Below are 11,019 nucleotides of genomic sequence, written 5' to 3'. Positions count from 1 at the left end.
CATATAAAGTGGCATATCTCGTTCTCTTCCCCCCCCCCCTGAGATTATAATATCGACCTCCAGACTGGATTACTGTAAAGCACTCTGTGTGGGGCTGCCCTTGAGGATGGTCTGGAAGCTGCAGCTAGTACAAAATGCAGTGGTGCAACTGTTCACTGGGGCAGGGTATCTCCAATATGTTACCCCACTGCTGAAAGAATTGCATGACTGCCCATTAGCTACCAGGCCACGTTCAAGGTTCTGGTTTTGGTGTACAAAGCCCTATACAGCTTGGGACCAGGAAACCTGAAAGATCGTCTTACCCCTTATATACCCAGTTAATCACTGCGCTCTGCAAGCGAGGGCCTCTGATAGATACCTATCAGGTAGTCCATTCCACACAACATAGAAAGCAGACCTTTAGTGTTACAGCACCTACTCTTTGGTATTCTCTCCCCTTAAATATTAGACAGGCATAATCTCTGTTGTCTTTTCAACACCTACTGAAGACCTTCCTCATCAACAAGCCTTTTAAGTAGAGACCTCATCCCAGTCTAAATCTGTGTTGGAACTGCTTTTTTAGATGTTTTAAAAGTTTGTATTTAATATTTTGTTTTTAAGATGTTTTATAGTGCTCTCAGTGTTTTTGTTTGCTGCCCTGGGTTCCTTCTGGGAAGAAGAGCAGGATATAAATTTAATAAATAAATAAATAAATAACATAATCCAGTAAAACTTCATCCTTAGAATTCCAAGTGCACAGTTCTAATATATTTTAACAGGACAAGATCAATGCCAATTTTTAAAAATGTTCTAATAAGCAAACAATCCTTCACACATATTTTTATTGGCAGACTATAAGAATGTTGCATGTGTATGTGTGTGTTATGTGCCTTCAAGTCGATTACGACTTATGGCAACCCTATGAATCAGCCACCTCCAATAGCATCTGTTGTAAACCAGCCTGTTCAGATCTTGTAAGTTCAGGTCTGTGGCTTCCTTTACAAAGCCAATTCATCTTTTCTTTGGTCTTTCTCTTTTTCTACTCCCTTCTGTTTTTCCCAGCATTATTGTATTTTCTAGTGAATCATGTCTTAGTATATGTCCAAAGTATGATAACCTCACTTTCATCATTTTAGCTTCTAGTGATACTTCTGGTTTAATTTGTTCTAATACCCAATTATTTGTATTTTTTGTGGTCCATGGTATCTGCAAACCACTCCTGCAACACCACATTTCAAATGAGTTGATTCTTCCCTTATCAACTTATTTCACTGTCCAACTTTCACATCCATGCATAGAGATCGGGAATACCATGATCTGAATGATCCTTACTTTGGTGTTCAGTGTTACGTCTTTGCATTTGAGGATCTTTTCTAGTTCTCTCATAGCTGCCCTCCCCAGTCCTTGTTGTTGTTATGTGCCTTCAAGTCGATTATGACTTATGGCGACCCTATGAACCAGCAGCCTCCAACAGCATCTGTTATAAACCACTCTGTTCAGATCTTGTAAGTTCAGGTCTGTGGCTTCCTTTATAGAATCAATCCATCTCTTGTTTGGCCTCCCTCCTTTTCTGCTCCCTTCTGTTTTTCCCAGCATTATTGTCTTTTCTAGTGAATCATGTCTTCTCATTATGTGTCCAAAGTATGATAACATCAGTTTAATCATTTTAGCTTCTAGTGATAGTTCAGCGTATAGATTAGACAAGTAGGGTGATAAAATACATCCGTCTCACACCCTTTCTGATGGGGAACCAATTGGTTTCTCCATATTCTGTCTTTACAGTAGCCTCTTGTCCAGAGTATAGGTTGCGCACCAGGACAATCAGATGCTGTGGCGCCCCCATTTCTTTTAAATCATTCCATAGTTTTACGTGATCTACACAATCAAAGGCTTTGCTGTAATCTGTAAAGCACAGGGTGATTTTCTTCTGAAATTCCTTGGTCTGTTCCATTATCCAACATATGTTTGCAATATGATCTCTGGTACCTCTTCCCTTTATAAATCCAGCTTGGACATCTGGCATTCCATATATGGTAAGAGCCTTTGTTGTAGAATCTTGAGCATTACTTTACTTGCATGGGATATTAAGGCAATAGTTGAATAATTACTGCATTATCTGGGATCCCCTTTCTTTGGAATTGGGATGTTTATTGAACACTTCCAGTCTGTGGACCATTGTTTTCTTTTCCATATTTGTTGACAAATTTTTGTCAAAATTTGGACAGATTCGGTCTCAGTAACCTGTAGCAACTCTAATGGTATGGCATCTGTTCATGGTGATTTGTTTCTTTGAAGTATTTTAAGATCAGCTTTCACATTGCATTCTAAAATTTCTGGTTCTTCTTCATACGGTTCCTCCGTGAATGAATCTGTCATCCTTGCATCTCTTTTATAGAGTTCTTCAGTGTATTGCTTCCAAGTTCCTTTATTTCATCTCGGTCAGTCAGTATGTTCTCCTGTTGATTATTCAACATCCCTACTCCTGGTTTGAATTTCCCGTTGATTTCTCTAATCTTTTGGAATAGGCCTCTTGTTCTACCTTTTTTGTTGTCCTCTTCTATTTCTGTGCAATAATTATTAGTTTTTTAGTTTTAGTTTATAGTTTATTTATGTACTGCTTGTTGGACTATGACCTGGGAGACCAGGGTTTGAATCCCCACACAGCCATGAAGCTCACTGGGGGACCTTGGGCAAGTCGCTGCCTCTCAACCTCAGAGGAAGGCAATGGTAAACCCCCTCTGAATACCGCTTGCCATGAAAACCCTATTCATTGGGTCGCCAGAAGTCGGAATTGACTTGAAGACAGTCTATTTCCCCCCCTTTTTTTGCCAAAAGGCCCCCAAAGTGGTGATGCAACAAGAACAATGCAACAAGGACAAAGTAAAAAATTTCTGCAACAAAACCAATGTTTTCTTTGTTTTCAAATTATGCACACAGTTACCATAGCAGACATGGTCTTAGGAGAGACATTCCTTCTTTTCTTGTATTGTATTGTATTATTGTAATAGTTCGCTTTGTCCCTACGTACTAGTAGCTGTATTATTGCATTTAGGGTTCTAACTGTTTCTATCTCCTTTTGCTTTTGCTTTCCTTCTATCTTTAACCATTTTAAGAGTTTCGTCAGTCATCCATTGAGGTCTTTCTCTCTTTTTAGTTAGAGGTATTGTCTTTTTGCATTCTACCGTGATAATGTCTCTGGCTTCACTCCATAGTTCTTCTGGTTCTCTATCAACTAAGATTAAAGCCTCCAATCTGTTCCTTATTTGATCTTTATATTCTTCTGTGATGCTATTTAAATTGTATTTTGGCATAATGATTGCTTTGTTCTTCTTGAGCTTTACTCTGATTTTCAATATTACCAGTTCATGATCTGTACCGCAGTCTGCTCCTAGTCTTCTTTTCGCAGAAAGTATGGAAATTCTCCATCTTCTCCTTCCAATTATAATCAGTTTGATTCCTGTATTGCCCATTTGGTGATGTCCACATGTACAGTAGTACAGTTGCTCAAAAAATGTGTTTGCAAGAAACAAATTATTGGCTTCACAGAATTCAATAAGTCTATCTCTTGCTTCATTTCTATCTCCTAAGCCCCGTTTCCCCACAATTTCTAGTTCTTCTCTGTTCCCTATGTTTGCATTCCAGTCCCCTATGATTAACAGAGCATGCTGTTTTGGTGTGTGATCAATTTGTTCCTGTACTTCTGCATAAAATCTTCATTTCCTCTTCTTCTGTGCTTGCTCTTGGAGCATAGACTTAGATGATGGTTATGTTAATAGGTTTCCCATTAAGTCTCATTGATATCACTAGCTCAGACCTTGCGTTATAGCTTCTAACTGCTTTTGCTACATCACTTCTCACTATTAAAGCAACCCCCTTTCTTCTTAATTTCTCATTTCCTGCATAAAATATTTTGTAGTTGCCTGATTGAAAATGTCCCATTCCTGTCCATTTTAATTCACCCACAAGTATTGTAATGTTGATGCATTAAATTTCTTGCTTCACGATTTCTAACTTTCCCTGGTTCATACTTCTCACATTCCATGTTCCTATTGTGTACATCATGCAACTCCAGGCTCTCCTTTTGCATCTGTGGGCATCAGCCTCTGGGCTTCCTTTCGGCTTTGATCTGGTTGCGTCATTAGTCACAGCACTACTCATATTTATCCATTGTTCTTCCCCAGTAGATCTCTGAGTCCCATGTGACCTGGGCGTCTCATCATCCAGCAGTATCTTGTGTTGCATTTTGGATAGTCTATTCATAGGGTTTTCATGTTAAAAGGTATTCAGAGGTGGTTTACCATTGCCTTCCTCTGAGTCTGGATGCATCTTAGTCTGGTGTCTCAGCTTTGACCATTCCACCTTGGGTGACCCTGCTAGGAGTCTAGCCTCTTGGTCTAGACTCCTGAACAGCATTGCTTTCAGCTTCTTTGATGCTCTCAAACCCCCTCACCACATTAAGGTGTGCATCCTAGGAGGGGATAAGAATGTTACTACTACTTAATGTTACTACGGCTTATGTTACTACTGCTTAAAGGTGCCACTAGCATTTTATTTATTTGCTAACAAATCTGATCAAAAAGAGTTTTTTCCAATATTCATTTATTTTAGAGATTTATATATCATCAAAATGATCCCAGAGTGATTTACAATAGCTAAAATAATAAAATTAATTTGGAAAATAAAATATAAAATATTCATCTTTTGTGATTCTTCACATTAGATTTTTTTTTTGTCAGGATCATGGTTCTAAAAGTGAAATCTCTCCATTTACGGGTCTTTTCTTGGCTTAAACAAAACACACATGCACACAAACATAATAGCTTTATACCATAAAGTGCTTTAAAAACAAAACTTGCCCTTGGCAGGCAGTCAAAACTTATCACAAAAGAAATATCTGAGATTGAAACCTAACACAGTGTTTTGCTGGTTGAGTTTAATATGCTGTGAACCACCTAGAGAACACAGTTGGATAGGCAGTATAAAAGTTTAACTACTAAAATAAACTCAAAACAGTTTTCAGTTTCAAAAGATTTAATCCTTATTAGAATAATCTTTACTATTTTAAGTGTGGAGGACAAGGAGCTGGGAGAGAAATGTAAGAAGTACCTTGTAGCGCCCCTCCATCCTACTTCTTGCACAACTAGAGAGATGTTAATAGCTTAATATAAGTGCAAAGAGAGTTAAATCAAGGCACTTCAATATTTGACATTTCAGGATTTTCAGAGTAATTGCATGTCTCTTATGCAGGGAAATTATATTTGAGATGGGAGAAAAATTGAAGGTGATTTTCCCCAACTCTGACGTTTGAGACGATCCAGCACTTCAGAAGGAGCGATGGTAGCTCTGCTACTGTATGGAAACACAATACAAATGGAAGACTGATCCATAATTTACTACCACACAAGTAGCGGTGGAGAAATTACAGTAGGGAAGAGAAACTTGGAAGATATAATTCAACACTGCCAAAATACACAGAATTGTTGGCACCAGAAACAATATCAGATGAGATGTGTGTGCTTCCCACAGGAAGTCATCTAAGGATGAGAAAATTCCATTTGAATACAGAAGTTACTGAAATGAGTAAAATATTATTCCAATAAAGCAAACAGTCTTGATAAGAACTTGGAACCACAAAACCCCTTATTCACCATGCAATTGTAGCTGTACGTTATGTGACATACCAATCCAGATAGCTCCTTTTCTAACAAATGAGATAACTTCAGTGTGTGAATTTCATATTAAGGTTACAAATTTAAAAGATAGACAAGAAGAAAGAATGGAAAGCAGAAACAGAGGAGAGAGAAGTTAGAACTGGCAGGCCTGATGTTCTGGCACTAGTACAGCCTTGGCCAACCTGGTGCCCTTCAGACGTTTTGGACTATAACCCATATCATCCCCAGCCAGCACAGTTGGGATGATGGGAATAGCAGTCCAAAACATCTGGAGAGCACCAAGCTGGCCAAGGCTGGTCTTATATATAAGTGATTAGATCCCTTGTGAAGGCTTGAGAGCTAGAAGGAAAGACAGCGGTAGGATCCAATACAGAGTAAGACACAGTGTTTGTGCCTTGCTTGCTTCTTGCCTGTTTGCTCTAACCTCCCTAACCTTTCATCCAGGCTGCTGCTTCTGTGCAGGTATGAACACTCAAAGGAGCAGATGTGTGAAGATGAAAGGTACTAACAGCCTCTTTCTGCCACATCTAATGATGTGTCACAGGTGTCAAGGGCACTGAGATGAAGGTCATAACATGCACATCTCGTTCAGAATTGTAAAACAAGATTGCAAGTGGGGAGTGGGTGGCTCTTTTCTTAAACCCACATTTTTAATACAGACATAAGCTATCTGTTGTGTTTTTATTTGCTGCCTATCTTGTGCACCTATGACTGAATTGTCTGTTGGAAGCCTACTTTGTGCAAATAACATATAGCAGTGTGTGATTTAGATACTATAAAATATTAGGTGGAGTTCATATTGTAAACCACCTGGTGTCACTCTAGGAGTGCAAAGTTTATAATATATGGAAGCCTGAGGCTACTAGGCATGAAGTATTGAGTAGTGTCAAAGGCAAGATCTAGTATTTGGCCTATGTGTGTATTTTACCATTTTGTTTTTGTGGCGGTGAAGGCATAAAACTTAACACATCTCATAGGGGAAAAGTACTATTGCTAAACTCTGTTAAGGGTGTAGCATTTAAACATGATTAAGACAGTATTTTTGGACTATTAGTCACAGAACTAGCCAAAACACTCCCCCCCCTCTAACCACTGTGAAGTGTGAAGCGACAACCATGTCAGGGAAGGCCTGTTGCTCAGTGGTAGAACATAGGTTTTGCATGTAAATGGTCCTTGGTTCAATCCCCAGGATCTCCAGCTAGGGCTGGGAATGTTCCCTGACTGAAACCTTAAGCCCTGCTGCCATTCAGTGTAGACAGCCCTGAGCTAGATGGACCAATGGTCTGACTCTGCGTAAGTGGGTTTAATGTATGGCACTCCTCAAATACATTCTTCTTGTATTAGGAGATACTCCACTGTCAACAAACTAGGCATTAATGAATTTAATGAAAACAAGATTTTAAAGCAGACAAAAGAGAATGGTCGCAGTGGCCCTTGCATTCTAAATTAGTGCTGGAGTGTTACTTGTGAGGGCAGGAATTTTCTCTTGAAAGTGGAGATCTGTAGTCTGAGTGGGCCTCTGGATCCAGATGTATTCCTGGAAGAACAAGTCATAGTAGTGACCAAGAGCAGGCAGCCTACACTCCGTACATTCCAGCCCTCATTCTTGCAGGACCTTCTGATCCCATTATATAGCATGGAAAGGGACTGCCCTGTTTCACATCTGTCCATTTTGCCACAAAGTAGGAAAGCAGTCATTGTGTTTATTAATCTGTCGTTATACTACCCTTCACTGATATTCATAAGATGGCTTACAAAAAAGGAGTAAATTATAATGTAAATGTGAAACTAACAAGGTCACAACATCATAAAAACAATATAAAACATTCAGCAGGATTTAAAAGCTTTGGGATGGTGCCAAAAGCACAATGAATGAAGGTGCCGGGGAAATCTCTTTGTAGAGAGCGCCTCCCAATGCCGTTTGGTGCTAAAGCTGCATGTTGTGCCTGAGCCAGCAGCTGCAGCGAGCGCCAGTGCAGCTCTGTGGCAGTTTCTCCTTAATTTATGCACATTGGGGAGCAGGTTAAGAAAAAGGCTGGCAAAGCCACACTTGCTGTCAAGTAGCATGTAAAACATCCCTCAGCTGCTATCTGACATTGAACTAGAAAGCCCGTCTACCCCATCCCTCATGCTTGTTCCACGGCACCAGAACAGGAAAGAAGCCACTGACAGAAGCTGAAGAGTGGTCTCTAGGTTTCGGAGGCAGCCCAGCATATTTTGCTGACAGATGCAAAGGAGAAGATGGTGCTCTGCCCCCAAGCCATGTACAGAAGGGGACCAGACAGGCAGCTGAATTTCACTTCAACACTGGCACTGGCAGTGTCCTTCACCATATGTGAAGGAGGGCAGGCTGAGGGCAGGCCATGTGGCACGCACACACCCACTGCTCCTGCTCCCCACCTCTCAGCAACTTCCCGACAGCCGAGCCTGATCATGATATTATATTTATATTTAATAAATTTATATCCTGCTCTTCCTCCCAGAAGGAGCCCAGGGTGGCAAACAAATGACAAAACAGTACAAACATCTTAAAAACATCTTTTTTATATATATATATTTTACAAAACACATCTGAAAAACAATTCCAGCACAGATATGGATTGGGATAAGGTCCCTACTTAATAGGCTTGTTGAAAGAGGAAAGTCTCGAGCAGGCACCAAAAAGACAACAGAGACGGAGCCTGTTTAATATTTAAGGGGAGGGAATTATTGAACATAGATAAACCGGCCACATGAGCTTATGAATATACATTGGGGGAAAGCACAATGAGTCACTTCAAGCTAGACCTATCTCCTGGTTTACTGTTCTATGGAATGGGTAACCCTGATCTTAAGCTATGCCAGCCTTTGAGCTGTGATGGCAAGTTACAGCTTTCGTGGGGTGAGAACTAAGTACCATGAGCCAAAGCATTTCCAGATTCTGAGAGCCAGGCACCCAAGTCTGGGATTGGAGGTGTCTCCTTTCCAAGCCTCTCAATTGGACCATCTGGCAACATAGGAATGTAAGTTCAGATTCTCCTTAGTGGTCCTACCTGTCTGAAACACATGGCACCAATCTGGTGGCTAGAGTTAGTTGTTGGCACTCCACAGCCACAGGAGAAACACCTTCCTGTCTTCTTGCACAGCCATAGGAGCTTCAAATCTTTGAAAATGCATTTCAAATTCTATATGAAAAATGTATATCCTTAGAAGACAAAGGCTACAATCCTATACATACTTGCACCAAAGCAGGGCTTCAGTCAGGCTTACCTTCCAAAGTAAAGATGCAGAGGATGGGCTATAAGAAGCCTAATAAATTGTGCGTTTCAAACCCTAGTATGAATAGCCAAACTTTTAAAAAGTGTTTTATTTATGGAATGATATCCATTTGTGCACATCTGCTAGCAGATTGGGCTTCCACTTACATAAGCTTTCCCTTTCTCTTCCCCCTACAAGGTGCTTTGGTACAAGGGTAGCAAATCTGCGTGGGGGTTGGAGGACCCTCTGGAGCAGATCTGGGGAAGCATGGGGGGGCTCCAGGAGAGAAAAGGGAAAATCTGCTCGCATGACATTAGATATCACTCACAGAAACATTGTTTGACATGAGGTGTAAACTTTAGATTCATTAGTAGCACTCTCTTCCCAGCACTCCCTAAATGCAAACACATTTAGCTTAGGGAATAACTACTGTCTATATAAGCTATATGTTTGCACTTCTTTTGAGCTTCATCTCAGTGCTTGAAAATCATGCTAACGAGCCCTCCGCTAGCGATTTCCACAGGTGTGGACCTGACACTGTCTGCGGGAAATCCCTGCCCATGTAAAGGCTCACAATTTTAAATAATAAAATCATATTATTTTGCACAGGAAGGCTCTCAGATTCCCATGCACATAACAGGGCTGTGGAGTCGGAAGCGATTTTGGGTGAAATTGGATTCGGTAGAAATGTACCAACTCCGACTTCAAAATAAAACTTTCATAGGAATTTAGGAAAGTTTTCTTGTTCAGAAATTTTAATCAAATAAATATATTTTATGTTCTATCATTCTAGCCTGATGATTCACGTGGTGGTGATAAAATTTATTTATTTATTTATTTATTAAATTTATTAGTCGCCCATCTGGCTGGTTGTCCAGCCACTCTGGGCGACGTACAAGATAAAAACAATACATTAAAACGTTAAAATTTAAAACCATAACAGTAAAAACCTAACCCACCCCAAAAGCCTGCCTGAAGAGCCAGGTCTTCAAGGCCCGGCGGAAGCTCATCATAGAAGGGGCATGGCGGAGATCATTTGGGAGAGAGTTCCACAGGGTGGGGGCCACTATTGAAAAAGCCCTCTCTCTAGTCCTCACCAGTCTAGCTGTTTTAACCGGTGGGATCGAGAGAAGGTCTTCTGAGGCTGATCTTGTTGAGCGGCATCCCTGACGATGCTGGAGGCGCTCCTTCAGATAGGCTGGGCTAAAACCGTGTAGGGTTTTAAAGGTCAAAACCAACACCTTGAATTGGGCCCGGTAAACAACCGGTAACCAGTGCAACTCCTTCAGCACTGGAGTGATGTGATCTTGCCGGCGGCTGCCTTTAATCAGACGAGCCGCCGCATTCTGTACCAGTTGCAGCTTCCAGACAGTTTTCAAGGGTAACCCCACGTAGAGCACATTACAGTAGTCTAGGCGAGACGTGACCAGGGCATGTACCACTGGTGAGAGCAGATGGTTGGGAAGGTAGGGGCGCAGCCTCCGTATCAGATGGAGTTGATACAGCGCCGCCTGGCTCACAGCCGAAACTTGAGCCTCCATGGACAGCTGGGAGTCAAGAATGACCCCCAGGCTGCGGACCTGGTCTTTCAGGGGCAATCATACCCCATTGAGCACCAGGTCCACATCCCCCAGCCTTCCCTTGTCTCCCACAAACAGTACCTCGGTTTTGTCAGGGTTCAGCTTCAGCTTATTCCTTCCCATCCAGCCACTCACCGACTCCAGGCACTTGGACAGGGTTTCTACAGCCAACCTCGGTGAAGATTTAAATGAGAGATAGAGCTGCGTGTCATCCGCATACTGATGACATTGCAGCCCAAATCTCCTGATGATTGCCCCCAGCGGCTTTATATAGATGTTGAACAGCATCGGGGAGAGGATGGAACCCTGTGGCACCCCACAAGTGAGAGGCCAAGGATCCGAGACCTCATCCTCCAATGCCACTCTTTGGTACCTACCAGAGAGGAAGGAATGGAACCACTGCAATACAGTGCCCCCCATGCCTAACCTCTTCAGGCGGTCCAGGAGGATAACGTGGTCAACGGTATCGAAAGCTGCTGAGAGATCAAGGAGGACAAGGAAGGTGCATTCGCCCCTATCCCACGCCCTCCTCATATCATCTACCAAGGCGA

The sequence above is a fragment of the Rhineura floridana genome, chromosome 4 (assembly GCF_030035675.1).
Source record: "Rhineura floridana isolate rRhiFlo1 chromosome 4, rRhiFlo1.hap2, whole genome shotgun sequence".
NCBI classification, from domain to species: domain Eukaryota; kingdom Metazoa; phylum Chordata; class Lepidosauria; order Squamata; family Rhineuridae; genus Rhineura; species Rhineura floridana.
This window is presented reverse-complemented; position numbering follows the sequence as displayed.